The following is a 15,967-nucleotide window of genomic DNA, read 5'->3' as shown; positions in this document are numbered from 1 at the left end:
TGTTTATATATCTAATTTCTCTCCTGCTCTTCGTAGGCCAAATAGCAGACACTGTGTTGGCTTGTTTAACGTGACATGACATGACATGACATTAGCACTCTGCAATGATGTGATAATGGATATGGAGGGTGGTGAAACTAGAATAAAAGTTGTTTGAATGCAGGAGGAGCTTACGGCTGCAGGCTTGGAGCGGAATTTCACACTCTCCTTCTCCAAACACAGCTTCTCTTCCAGGAGACTGCGGAGAGAGAACATGAATGCACTATATCTATATACACATAGATTTCACCATCAAATAGACTTGTCAAGATTTTTTCTTTTTCTTTTAATGTTTCATCGCTGAGCAGCTAGGGGTTCGGTTATCTTGTTTGCTGGGGACTTTGGGGGATCGAACCCAGAACCTTTCAGCTCGGATTCAAACCACTAGACTATCCAGCTTGCCCATAACCTTTACAAACATACATACACATTCATGCATTACAAACACTCTGCATACATTACATTATGAACATACACACATAGATATTATATTATCCACTTATGGAAGAGCAATAAACAAAGCAGTAAAAAACAACGAACCAAGAGAGAAAAATGTGTGGGCTCTCTTCTTGGCAGAGGAAGATCAGAGTTGGTAAATGTCAATGTGCACGCGATGGCAACAAAATGTTATACTCCTGTATTTTTAATTTCACGACTGCGCTTGGTCCACTGAGTCCATTCTAAATATTTTAAGTTTCTCTGCTGGCAAGAGAAGGTTAAGAAAAGTCTAAGTATGCCCATTCTCTCACACACACACACACACACACACACACACACACACACACACACGCACACACGCACTCACGCACGCACGCACGCACGCGCACACGCACACGCACACACACCAGCCTGTGGGACAAGAGAGCAGCGACAACACATCAAATATAGTGAACACGCTCAAATTTCTCTTTAATAAAAATCAATGTCTTGGTTGGTTGGCTTCAAGGGAACAAAAAAAACAACATTGTTGTCGTTTTCTAAAAGAAATGTTGAACTAGAGAGAGGATTATAACCACAGGTTATCCGGACAAAGCCACTGAACCGAGGGAAAAGCTCAATTTGAAAAAAAGTTAGTCAAAAAGAAAACAGAGTTTGTCAAAAACTCTGAAACACTGTTTTCTATGTCTGCTTCCGTGGCAGTCGACGGAGGATTTGCTGGTCTCTGTTGCCACGCCAACGTGGTAGACTATGTTCAGTCCCATTAATAATGAATGCACAGCGAAGGATTCACAAATGTATTTTGTGTTTTTTTTATAAATGACTCTTCCCACAAATACATTTCAAGGCACACACAAACGGATATTGTATGTATAAATGTAAAATAAATCCATAAAAAAAAATAAGTTTCACAAACACATTTCTGATCCACACACAAATGTGTCTAAATAAATGTAATATAAATCCATAAATATATGAATTAAAAGAATATTTGTAATTTTCATCAAAAATGTATTTGGATGTTGTTACACTTAAATATATCTTGTAAATTGAATTTACAAGACGCTTTTCATTTGTGAACTTGTTTTCATTTGTGTATGAACTGGTCTGTATTTATATGTGGATTTTTGAGACTCTCCTGACGTGGATGGATTCATAAATGCATTTTTTTCAACAGGGAACTCTCAGTAGCCAATCAGATGCCTCCCTCGTTTTCAGCCAATCATACTCAGTCAAAACTAGATGGAAAAAGTTTGTGGCTCAAAATGTGACACAGCTTTTACTTCTTCGCCACCTACAGAGTTTGTTATATACGATCATTCAAAAACCCCATGTTATTTCCCATAGACATTTGACCAAGGGAACCGGGAGGCTCGGAGGCGGGACTTATTCTTCAGTGGTCGGGACTGCAGTCATGGGATTGGCTGAAAACAAGGGAGGCATCAGATTGGCTACAGAGAGTTCCTTGTTGAAAAAAATGCATTTGTGAATCCAGCCACAGGATAGTCTCAAAAATCCACATATAAATACAGACCAGTTCACACACAAATCAAACAAGTTTACAAATGAAAAGAGTCTTGTAAATTCAAGTTTAACAGTTTGTATATAAATGTAACAACATCCAAATACATTTTTGATGAAAATTGCATATATTTATTCATATATTCATATATTTATGATTTATATTATATTTATTTAAAACAAGACACATTTGTGTGTGGATCAGAAATGTGTTTGTGAAACTTATTTTTGTTTATGGATTTATTTTACATTTATACATACCAGTGGCGGCTGCTCATCTTTCAGGGGAAGCTCATTCTCGGCCTACATCATATAAATTGTCAATTTATGTACTGTATACTGTATTATTCTCTCTGTTCCTTTTCAAGGAAATGCTCTGTCGTACCAACTAGCTGTCTTTTCCACTGACTTGACCAGTGTCCTCTCAATGGCCAGCAGAGCTAGGCTGCTTAAACGGCCTTGGCCCATTGTGTTACGGATGTAGGACTTGAGCTGCTTTAAACAGGAGAAGCTCCTTTCTACGCCTGCAGATGTAGCTCTAATTGTTGCCACTAATGAGAACAGTTTGTAAAGCTGAGGCATTGCACTGTCCAACTCCATGTCTTTAAGGAACACCAAGAAATCACACAGCTTTCCCCTGTCACCCTGCAAGTCCTGATCTGAATACAGGACTTGAAGTTCAAACCTCAGGCTCCCTGAATCAAAGTGATGGCCAACTACCAAAACAATATTAAACTTGAACAAGGAAATGTGGGAATTCTGTTAAACTGAAACAGGGAATTGTGTGTATAAGTGTATGAAATGTATGATGAAAATTGTCTAGCAATTTCGCCAAGCAAATATCAAGAAATAGGTTGCAGTTTGTCTTTCGACTCGCTTGCAAAATCTGTGATGGGACTGAGGACTGAAGAGAGCTCCGGCGACGTTTTATAGTTCAAAATTGCTGTTAATCAAACGGCAACTCAGTCTTTCGCAGACCCTCCAATCATCACGCAGAAGCCCAGCGTCCAGGCCAGCTCACTCCTCCATTCACCCCCAGAGACGCTGAGCGTCCGTGGAAGGGACATAATCGCAGCATTATCCAATGACTGTCCAATGACGATGCACTAAAAAAAAGCTGTTCTATGCAGCCCCATTGAAGTGGATGGACGCTGAGCTTCAACAGGCAAATGCACTGTGACGCTACGGGAATGTATGAGAAGGAAATCGAGTCAGTCGACCTGCGATAAGCAGCTGATTCTGAACAAACTCGTCTTTGAGATGGACGTGTTCTAACACATTTTTAGTCAATGAAATGTTAACACAACAGTATATATTTAGTTTCCCCTAGTTTTTTTTTTTTTTTTTCTGAGCTTCCCTTGCAGTCTTAGAGAAATCGCCACTGATACATACCGATATTGTGATAGAAAAATCTACATGTTGTTCATTTTATAACTTAGGCCTTGTTTTCTAAATTTGCGTATTGTCTTGCCATCCTGCCTTTCCCCAGAGTCGTCTATTTATTGACCTTTGTGCTTGGTTCAGCCACTTCACCAGTGAACAATGTCGTCAATGTGCTCTGGTCAGCTGTCCCACCTTCCTCAGTGGCATCTAAATCTGTTTCTCTGTTTTTATGTGTCTTTTAGCTAGGTGCTGTCTTTCTTGGCCAGGGCTCATTTGTAAAAGAGATTACTGTCTCAATGTGAATACCCCGGTAAAACAAAAGATTAATAATAATATAAATGTAATAAAAAAAATAATATACATTTGTGAATCGTTCTCTGTGCATTCATTATTAATGAGACTGAACTGACCCCATAGTAGACGATTTACGGCCCTGACACGTCGACGTGCGAGGTACAAACCCAAAGGCATGTGTTGATAACACATGCCCGTACAGTAGGGGGGAACAGGAGTCTAGTGGTGAGGAGAGTTAAGGTGGTGCGACTCACCCAGCAGATGCTCACTGGGATTGAAGCCTCATTTCTGCAGTGCATCCTCTAGTGCTCCTTGAACAAGACGCCCTGACCCCCTGCCTACAGCTTAAAACAGGGACCATGTAAAAATCTGTATTCACCACCTGTATTCACCATAAGGTGACTTGGATCTGCTTCGACAATTAAACAGCATAAAGAAGCAAGTAGTTGAAAAACTGTGCCGGTGCTAAAAATGTGTATTTATTTAAAAAATGTGTGTGAGGAGAAGCGTTGAATTCCTTTCTGTTTGGCGCGAGATGAAGGCGGCACAACACACGTTTTCCTAAGCAGTCTTTAAGGCATATTTGCATGGAGACCATCTGTCGGTCGTATGTTCACGGCACCGGTTCACTGGACAGAGACCATAGAAGGAGAGAGAGAGAGAGAGAGAGAGAGAGAGAGAGAGAGAGAAATGGGAGTAGAAAGAGAGAGGGAGAGAGACAGAGAGAGAGAGAAATGGGAGTAGAAAGAGAGAGGGAGAGAGACAGAGAGAGAGACAGAGAGAGAGGGAGAGAGAGAGAGAGAGAGAGAGAGATGGAGGTGGAAATGGGGGTGGAAAGAGAGAGACAGGGAGAGAGAGAGGGAAATGGAGAGAGGGAGATAGAGGGATAGAGAGAGAGAGAGAGGGCGAGAGAGAGGGAGAGAGAGAGAGAAAAGGAGAGAGGGAGATGGAGGGATAGAGAGAGAGAGGGAGAGAGAGAGAGAGAGAAATGGGGGTGGAAAGAGGGAGAGAATAGAAGAAATAGAATAAAAATACAGAGATGAGGAGGCCCTTAGGGGATGAAAGTGTGAAAGGAGAGAGGAATTAAACAAACGTAGACGGCGTGAATACAAACACGAAGAAGAAAGAAAACAAGTCGAGAGAAACAGCAACAAGGGAGGGAAGAGCCAACAAATAAGGACGAGGGGCGCATAATTATGGGGAGATGCGGAACCAAGGAAATATTAAATGGAGGAGACCATGAAAAGATGGCGAGGAGAAAAAAGGAAGCGGAGACAATTAGGGGCGCCACCGAAACAAAAAGAGGACTGTCACCAACGGTAATTAAATGAAAACAGGAAACAATAAGGAAAAAAAAAACAACAAGGGAAAAAAAAAAGGAAAACGAAAAATGTGAAGAGAAAAGAGAACGCAAAAAAAAAAAAAAATTTGGAGAACCGCCGAGTTATATGAAAATGACTGTCGCAAACGTTGATTATATAAATACAGGAAACAAGGGGGGGGGAAAATGGAGCATAGAAAAAAAGACGAATAGAAGAGAGAACACGACGCGACAAACACAAACAATAGATACGGTCTGGCGACGGCACTGACGTCTCGGCCGTCCTCAGAGACGACAGCGCCGTTTTCATATTTAATATTTCAATTACTCAGAAAACCTACAGCGTCGACATGTGCATGCATGCACGTGCGTGTGTGTGTGTGTGTGTGTGTGTGTGTGTGTGTGCTCTGCATCAAAAAATCAATGTGATCTGACAGATTTCACTGTTGATGCAATATGGCGCCAGGGTTGATGGTGGAGGTGAGTCGCTTCATCGCCCCGTGACATCAAATGTGGTTCACTCGAGATAACGCCAAGAGTGTTGGCTCAGGAAGTGTGTGTGTGTGTGTGTGTGTGTGTGTGTGTGTGTGTGGGGGGGGGGGGGGGGGGTTGACTTCAAGGTAATACTTCTGGGTTTAACCCCCAATTACTGCAGTCTAAGCTTTGGACATCCCTGAGCCAGACGCCCTCAGCCCCTCTAACCTGCTGCATGGTGACCTTCCCTGGACGTGGCTTAAGATAAAAGGCTCTTGTAAACAGTGAACAGAAATAGGGATGGGGTAAAAAAATGCAGAGTTGTTGCTGTGTGGTTTTTGTCGTGCTCTGAGTTACTTTGTTCCTGCATCTCTCGTTGGCTTTATCGCTCTGTTATTGGCTGCCTGGGTCAACGGCTCTGGCCACTAAAAAGCAAGAGATGGGGGTGGTGGGAGGGTGTGAGGGTGGGGTGCTGGTGGGTGCGACGTTGGGGAGTAAACAGACCGCCAGCAGCCCACCATTTTTCATTCCTGCGTGATATCAGGTTGCATGGTTTCAATGACCTTCCTATGACCCTTGGAAAAATATGGTGTTGAGTGCGAGAGAGAGAGCGAACGAGAGAGAGAGAGAGAGAGAGAGAGAGAGAGAGAGAGAGAGAGAGAGAGAGAGAGAGAGAGAGAGAGAGAGAGAGAGAGAGAGAGAGCAATAGAGCGAGAGAGCGAGAGAGAGTTAGAGCAAGAGAGAGAGAGGCAGCGTGTGAGAGAGAGATAGAGAGAGCGCATGAGAGAGAGATGGAAAGGATGCGTGTTTGGGAAATGAAGAGCAGAGCGAGTGCGATGAGAGTGGGTTGGTTCTTTTTCTCCCACGTGTCTGTGTGCCTGTGTGTCTGACCGCCCGTACAAAAGGACAAGAGTGTTATTGTGAGACAAGAGGAAACAGAGGGAGCAGGAGGGAGATAACGAGAGAGAGAGAGAGAGAAAAGGAAAAACATTGAGTCATTGACCAACGACGATGAGAGAACGATGAGGCCAGGACACGAGGGGGAGATAACACAGAGTGAAACACAACATGCATCATGTATCCATCGATCAAACCAGCAGTTCAATAAACACAACAAGAAAATCAAATACAAAAAAATAAAACCCGAGCATAGATAGATACCAGTGGCATGGAGATCATGGGGTGTCTAACAGGAAAAGCTGTGCCCTTTTCCCAAGAAACAGAGGGTGCCAATGAGTGTGTCACTTCCCTTGGGAATGATTTATTACACCGTCCTCAGTGCTGGGGGGAAACAGAGATCCGGAGGGCTGTTAATATGGCCGAGGTCGGAGGGCCCACGGTGCTCCAGCCTTCTGCGTTGACTTTGCATAACTTTCCTCCGTCCCTTACACCCACAATTGGTGGACCGGACCACGACTTTGGGAAACACACACACACACTATACACACACACACACACAGATGCACACACACACTGTGCACATATGCGTGTGCACGCACACACACACACACACACACACACACACACACACACACACACGTCTGGGAGCCATGACAACTGTTGCCAAGCTGGAAGTGTAATGTTGTATTATTGTATTATAAAAATAATGTTTTGTATTATGGTTGTGTTTCATTTTCTGGGTTGCACTACGAACACGATGCAGAATGTGAGCTCAGTGTGCTTCGGGTGTGCTACTTGCACAAAGACTAAATGTGAAATCCGATATTCCCTGTAAGTTTATCAGATATATTTTTAGAAGCAGGTAGAGGAGTAGGCTGCCCACAGGTAGGCCACGGACATCGGGAATCGAATCCGGAACTGTTAGACTGGGAGTGGATCTCCCAAACCACTAGAATATCTCCCTTTTTATCCAACCAATGTCTTTTTTCTGTTTCGATGTGTAGTGTGCTCTGTGTGAGTACGGATTTGCGTTGAAAATCGGCATCCTTACTTCCAGAGTCGCAACGAACCAAAGTCGGAATTCCGAAATCAAACGACGTTCCAGGGTCCGATTTCTGTGTGACAACGTATAATTTGGGCCATTACACGGCCGTTTAACGATGCGACCAGAACGAACATCACACACCCGTGACGGAATACAAGCAGTGGTCCAATCCCCACTTTATATTCCTGCCCCGTCTCCAGACAGCAATTTGAACAGACAGAAAAAGAGTGGATGCGTGTGCTTTAAATATTAAACGTATCCTGTTGTAAGGGAAGGAAAGAAATGGGGAAACTCTGAGAGTATTGCATTTGGTTTTGTGACAGACTTGCGGTATGCCAAACCAAGCACACGGGGATGTGAACCTACGACCCCCCGAAAGCTACAAATGAGGTTACCTCCAATCTACTGGAAAGACTCAACATATGTTCCATAGCTCTCGGCAATATCTCAATATTATTGTCTCTTGATTGAATTTAGATGATATATAGAATATATATATATGATATAAAGATATTGAGGTATCTTGACTCACACTTTTACATTTAATAAATATGCGCTTATAAAATGATACGAATACAAGGTTTACAAACTGAAAGGAATGGAGGAGCTGCACTGAGTTTGACCCTCCGTCAAAGCATTTCAAAGGCATTATGAATTCAAAAGCATATCGCGCAATAGCAAATTTTCGTCCCATATGGTCCGATTTAACAAAGTTGTCTGGTCCCGTCCCAATGTTACAACGCATCTCATCCTCGTCATCAAACAGACAGGCCTTCCCTTATTCCCTTTCCTTGCAGAACTAATTAAAGACATCGCTAAAATCACCAGCAATGTGTTTCACAAGCAGTCGTAACTTCCCGAGTTGGCAATTCAGAGCGGGCCCCGGCGGTTTTTCCAATCAAACTGAAACCGCCTCACACATCCCTCTCTTCGTCTGTATCGCTTTGTGTCATGTGAGCACACCAGTCAAACACAAGTGTGTTTGTTCCTTGCTGCCTGATATCAGTGGCTACTGGCAGCCATTGAATGCGCACCACAGAGAGGTCCCATGCTGAGACAAATAGGCGGAGAGAAATGGCTGTTCTGCCTCCGTGGCTCCCTCCTCGCCCCTATCTCCCTAATGATTCTGTGCAGCTTCTTTGAGCAGATTATATCTGTGTTTCAGGTCGTGGTGGGACAGCGGGCAAGGGGGTTTATGTGTGTGTGTGTGTGTGTGTGTGTGTGTGTGTGTGTGAATGTGTGTGCGTGTGTGCAGGTGTACGCTCAGAAAGAGCTTATTTCCAACTTATTTCCTGTTCAGTTGGTTGTTTTTTCTTTATTCAGGGGAAAAATTTCCACTTTGCTAGAGGTATTTTGTTTTAACTTCCTTTGTCATCAGTTTGCTAAGGTTGTTTGTGTATGTGTGTGTGTGTGTGTGTGTCTGTGTGTGTCTGTGTGTGTGTCTGTGTGTGTGAGGGTGTGTGTGCGCTTTTGGGGGTGGGTCTGTGTGTGTGGGTAAGTGTGTGTATGTTTGTGTATGTGTGTCTGGGTGAAAATAGGTTATGGCAGGCAGACTGCAGTGCAAAAGAGAGATCCAGTTCATTTGGTGTTTCCACTGACTGTGTGTGTGTGTGTGTGTGTGTGTGTGTGTGTGTGTGTGTGTGTGTGTGTGTGTGTGTGTGTATGTGTGTGTGTGTGTGTGTGTGTGTGTGTGTGTGTATGTGTGTGTGGGTGTGTGTGTGTGTGTGTGTGTGGGTGTGTGCATTAGTGTCCATCTCCTCACTACTCTCTAGACACTTGTCACAACATCCACGTCCCGAAATAAATCAGAACCCACTTCTGAATAATCCCACAGAGAGTGTGTTTCAGACTGTGCTTGCATACGAGTGTGTGACTATATAGTTGTGTGTAGAAGAAGGAGTGTGAGTGTATTTGTGTGTTCGTCTTTATGTGTGTGTGTCTTTAAGGCTCTTATCTTTGCGTGTATGTGCATGTGAGTGCGTGCTTGCGTGTGTTATGCGTTTGCCTGTGTCTGTATACAAGTATGCGTGTGTGTGTCTTGACAAGTGTGCCTGTGTATATAAGTGTGTGTGTGTGTGTGTGTGTGTGTGTGTGTGTGTGTGTGTGTGTGTGTGTGTGTGTGTGTGTTTGTGTGCTATATGCATTTGTGCGAGCTGTGTGTGTGAAGAGACAAAGGCAGGGATACTCAAACATGCAGACACACTCATAAAGACACACACTCTGAACAGACACTCTACACACAAACGCACAAAACCATTACACACACACACACACACACACACACACACACACACACACACACACACACACACACACACACACACACACACACACACACACACCCCCCCCCACTCTCTGGCTCACCGCTGCAGGGTGTATCGCTGGGTGCACGCCCTGTTCTGAACCACCTTCAGCTCGTTGTGCGCCTGCAAGAGCTGCCGTCTCAGGCGGGTGCCCTCCTCCTCGGGGGGGGGTGAGGGGGCGACCTGCTCCTCCTCCGCCTCCTCCTCCAGCGCCCGCAGCTCCTGCAGCCTGGCCCGGGACCCCTGGGCCTCCTGGAGGAGCTGCTCCTTCGTCAGCCGGGCCCTGTGGTGGAGGCGGCGCAGGGGTCACAGAGTCGGACCGTTGGGACTATTTGGGACTTTGGTGATTTGTTGACTTTTTAGGAGTTGAAGTCGCGTCAACAGACAACGGTCTCCTCGTCATCCATCATCCCCCTCTCTCATCATCCCTCTCTCTCATCATCCCTCTCTCTACCCTTACCCCCCCGCCTTTACCTGTCTGTTCAGTATCCATCTGTTGAACTGTTTTAGTTTAATTAGGATGCACTAATACGGCAATTCACCATGATGTCACACTATCTTCTTCCGGGTGGCAAAAGCCGATGTGTTCTCCGTTGGCACCACTAGTAAACAAACCCTTCCATGATCGAGAAAACAGAGTAAATGGCTTGAATTAATGATTTTCTTCTTGCGGGGTGCTACGGGACGTCTCATTAATATATATATATATATATATATATATATATATATAATATTATATTATATTAATATAGTTTTCAACAACAATGTTTTGTTGACTGTGTGACATAGTCTTTATTGTTATTTATTTATTATTATTTATTATTATTATTATTTGTGTTTACAGCTGGCTGGATGGCTTCAGGTCAGTGGTAGCCGCTCGTTCTGCCACCCGGAAGTGTCGTTACGGCTATTGTTTACTAACATTCTGAAATGCCGTATAGAGAAATAAAGAAATAAACATAAAGTCCCACACAATTTAGATACAAATTAACTACACATTTGTCCACGTGTTAATATTACAGCCACTACGTTTATCTTACAATATTTACAATGTAAATATGTATATATATATATATATATATATATATATATATATATATATATATGCTAACACTATTTTGTTACATAGAAATTCATCTAATATATAAACAATAGTTTTTAAAAAGTTAAGCGTCATTATTAATAGTGTAGTGGCGTAGGCGTTAGGAACGGAAGAAGCAGTAATAATATAATAACAGTAATAATCAACTATAATCTAACTATAACAAAGTCAGGTACAAATCTAAACCCCTGCGCCCCAGAACCTGCTAGGGTATGTGTTTCATACTTGGGTATCACTGGTAAAATGGTTTGGTTTGACTCCCAGCCCAATGGTTCTGGGTTCATCGTTCCCCAATGGTTAATCTGCCATCACCCTTGAGCAATATTTCCCAAACCTAAAATTCACTGTCAGTCGCTTTGGGTATAACATGAAATGTTGAAGATGACCCGTGGTGAGCAGCACAGGGTTAGATAACCAGTTTGGTATCAGGCTTGACAAAGTTATGAGATGCCAGAGGCTGTATTCTCCCAGGAGTACAACATACCTTCTCAAGGTGTCTCGTAGCAGTTGATAGCTGGCCTTCAGCTTGGCTACTTTCGCTGCACTGACTTGGCCTGAGGAGAACATCTGAACCAAACACAGACACGGGTAGCGTTTGTTATTACTCATAATCTATATTGTTATGATTCAGGAGCACGTCAAAAGAATTACACACGCAACAGCAAAAACACAACAGTTGAAAACGAGGGCTTTGACTTTGTTTGTCGAACAAAGCCAACAAATAATCTCGTAAAAATCAACGTTAATTGATGTCCCCGGTGCGTAAAAGTATGCAGCGGTGATATCTCCAGCCAAAATTTCACAAAGGGCATCTCCAACCAACTGTAAATATCTGGTTTTGCCGACCATATCTTCCTCTGTTCTTATCACCAGAGGGAGAACGTTATTGCCTTTCATCTCAGCAGGCAGCAAGACGAAAAGCAGAAGAAAATGAACAGGTTGGAAAGCGGCCCCGCTGTCTCCCCTCAGAAGACCCCGGCCGGCTCTCATCAATCCGAGGGGAAATTGGACCGACTCCACGATGCGAATCCAACACACGACCGGTCGGGAGATGTGTTATTTTCCACACGCCCCGCAAGCTCGCAATCTTCCTGCCGGGGGTAACTCTTGTTCTAGTGGATGCCGTTGTTGACAATGGCTTTGTTCTCGGCCCGCGCTACAGCTTTGCCGTCCGCTGCCGGGTCATCTCAGCCTCACAGCCGCATCCGCCCAATTAGGAGCACTCGTGCGGCGGGCGGTTAACGCAGGGCGGCGGCGACAGAGGAATGGGAGGATTCATTATGCAGCCCTCGTCGTTCCGGCGCAACACAAAGCTAATTACAGAGGAACGCCGCTCACTGGGGGAAATAGAGGCCGGCTCTGAAGAGAAGCACGGATGGAAAAAATAAAAACATTGAACAATTAAAAAAAACTCAGATCTGTGTGTGTGTGTGTGTGTGTGTGTGTGTGTGTGTGCGTGTGTGTGTGAGGACGACGAGAACAAATCAGGGTCTATAGGCAGCATGTAAGGTTTTGTGTAGTGTGTGTGTGGGGGTGATTAGAGAGCGAGAGAGAGAGAGAGAGAGAGAGAGGGGGGGGTGAGGGTGATGGTGGACTCCCTTTCTTATCTCCAGGGCCAGGCTGGACTATCAGCAGTAGATGAGGGATAGCCCGCTTCGTATCAAACAACCACAGAAGAAAAACACCTGTGTGGCTATCTGAGGAACACACACACACACACACACACACACACACACACACACACACACACACACAAACTCACATCAGGTAGACTAATGGCACTGGGAAAAATGTTTGTCCGCACACACGCACACAACCACACTTACATGCAGGCGTGCACAGGCACACACACACACACACACACACACACACACACACTATGAATATCTCAAAATCACAGATGCCTGCACAGACCTGTGTGTGTGTGCATGTATCATAACACCTATGTCCGTGCACACACACACACACACACACACACACTCGTTACACTACATTAATTTCCAAAAGCCATGTATCAGACCTAAAAGAAGACAATTGCAATGTTTATTTATGAGCGCAGTCTGATGTGTTCAACTCACTTTCCTGAAAGGACACTTTGAAAAGGACAACGCAGTGTTTCTTCTGTCTCAGTCCAACAGCCTGTCCCACTCTCTCTCTTCTTCAAGCTCCTTTGACGCCACAGTCTACTCCAACGCTATGTCCGTTTGTACTCCCCGCCACGTCTATTAGCCCAGAATGTATCAGCCCATCTGGTTGTCATGGTAACATTAGTCAAAGTTCCATGCGAGAGATAGCGTTCGCGGGGCCGAAATAAAGAGACCATACATCATTAAGCAAATGGAATTCCTTATTGATGTGGTGAACGCTGGTAGATTTGGATCTCCAGGAATAGCCAGAGTCCCCTTCTCAGTTCAGGCTGTGATCTAGGGTTGTACGTTTGGGAAAACTGAGGTGAGGCGGAAAAAAAAGGATAACCTTTTCGCTCTGGTTGCTGTACTGTCCCTAAACAGCTGACATTTCACACAGATTGCAATCAGCCTCGCCGGTAAAGTCATTATTTTCACCGAAACAAGGTACCTAACAATGTACCGTGCTAACGCCTAGTGATTCACAGCCGTGTGTTTTGACAAAACTTATGTTGGCCGTTGCCCCCCCCGCCCCCTCCGTAACAAACCCGCTCATCAGCATATTGCGACGGGAACGGTTTTGTTAAAATGCTCTGAGTGGCTCCTCGCACAGATGGCGTTTTAATTCCTGGCCGTAGGTCCAAACGTGGTGGCGTGTCTGGAGGCCGGATGAAACGAAGAAGGAGAGGAGCGTGAAACGGTGAAACGTGAGCGCCGACGGCCCGCGGTTCTGTCCATTCATAAAACACAACAAAGCATCTTTGAAGAGAGAGTCGCTCAGAAAGGCTTTCACTTCAAACGCATATGCGCACACACACACACACACACACACAAACACACATACACCAGCCCACATGCAGGGATGAAGAAAAAGAAACATCACGTGGACACATACGCAGGGACACACACACAGGAACACACACACACACACACACACAGTATGACAAATAACAGTATTACAAATAACAGTAACAGTATGACCAAATATCCATGGAAGGAAGAAAAGTCTTGGTTCCTGTTCTGATTTATTAGAAACTGCAAGTGAAACAGCGTACTGAAACGCTTAATTTGGACCGGACCGCCCGTCCCTCCCCCCGCACCGAAACCAATTCATCAGCATATTGCGACGGACACGATTATGTCAAAATGTGCTACGTGGCTTCTCGCACAGATGGCGTTTTAATTTATGTCCATGGGTCCAAATCTGGTGACGCGTCTTTGTGCCAAATTAAATAAGCGGGAAAGAAGCCACTAATAGGTCGCCGAAGGCCCGGTGTTTTGTCGATTCATAAAACACATCAAATAAAAGCTTCTTAAATGCGGCCGTGTCGTCTAAATACTGGTGATCAGGTGGCCATTTCAGAAGAATACGATGGCCGTATACTGGTCCTAAATCCACTCGATTTTAGAGGGTATTTTATTTCTGAATGGGTGAGGTTGTTGTTAAATAAAGACTTATTTACAGTCTGAATGCTATTGTGCGGGTTCGGGTTTTTTCTACCGCGAGAACAAATAACAAAACAAAACAGTTATCTTGGGGAACAGTGACAAATGCGTGACCAAAGAAAGGAAAAATTCCCAAAAAACAAACAGTAGCCATATCTGGCAGAAGCAGCTTGGAGCGCTTTTGGGTCGATCACTCTATTTTTGGTGCCAGGCTTTATCATTAGGAGGGGAGAGGGGATGGGGGGGGGGGAGAGTGATGGGGGGGAGAGTGATGGAGGGAGAGTGATGGGGGGGAGAGTGATGGAGGGAGAGTGATGGGGAGGGGTCGGGGAGAAGCAGCATGTGTTCAAACCATCTTTGAAGCGAGATAAAGACAATCGCTCAGAAATGCATTTGTTCAAATGGATATGCACGCACACACACACACACACACACACACACACACCAGACATGCACACACACACACACACACACACACACACGCAGACACAACCACACCAATGCACACATGTATAGAGATACAGAGACACAAACATCACGTGGACACACCCAAACACACACACACACACACACACACACACACACACACACACACACACACACACACACACACACACTCAAACACACAGACACAGAGTAGTACTAATAACATAGTGTGAGAAAGTGAAACCCTTCTCACCTCCAGGAAAAGGACTGGTGTGTTGCTTTAGTTGTACTTGTATTTGAAATGTCCCCCCCCCGGTACATGGTATGGCCTAACAGGCCTTGATTGGTCCCCCTGGTACATGGTATGGCCTAACAGGCCTTGATTGGTCCCCCTGGTACATGGTATGGCCTAACAGGCCTTGATTGGTCCACCTGGTACATGTTATGGCCTAACAGGCCTTGATTGGTCCACCTGGTACATGTTATGGCCTAACGGGCCTTGATTGGTCCCCCTGGTACACGGTATGGCCTAACGGGCCTTGATTGGTCCACCTGAGACAAATCAGGTGCCTTATTTAAACATTGTGTGTTTGGAGGGAAAGGTAAGACTGGCTTGAAACGAGGCGAGTACGTGCCCATTCTGTTATGCTAAATTATGCCTAGGCTAGGCTAGCAAATTGCTAGCAGTTTTTCTTTTTGAACAATTAATTTATATTTTGTAACCAAGGAATTTTGTTTTGTTTATTTATGGTTCAGTCTTTCTTTTGGAAGTGAATAAAGCTTCACTCTTTTTGGAATTGCCCTTGTGTTTTTGCCTCGTTTCACTCTCCAATCCAGTTGCCCACATCCCGAAGTGGGCTGATTCGAGAGGCTCCTTTTTACAAACAGTATTACCAAATATCCGTGAAATGAAGAAACTCTTGTTGGTTCCCGTTCTGAATTCATTAGAAATCCCACAAACCCTTTTCCTACCCCACAACAGCGCTCTATAAAACTTGCAGTTAGAAATAGAAGGGAGTTGCGTGAGTCACATAAAGGACGGCAATATTATCAAACAACAGCAGTGTGCTGAGTCTTGTGACTCTGACACGCTACTACTGGATGACACGCGTAGGCACTTTTGTGATCGTCATCAAACATGCAACCCTG

Source organism: Micromesistius poutassou (genome assembly GCF_964030765.1).
Source record: "Micromesistius poutassou genome assembly, chromosome: 18".
NCBI lineage: Eukaryota > Metazoa > Chordata > Actinopteri > Gadiformes > Gadidae > Micromesistius > Micromesistius poutassou.
Note: the sequence above shows the minus strand (reverse complement) of the source record.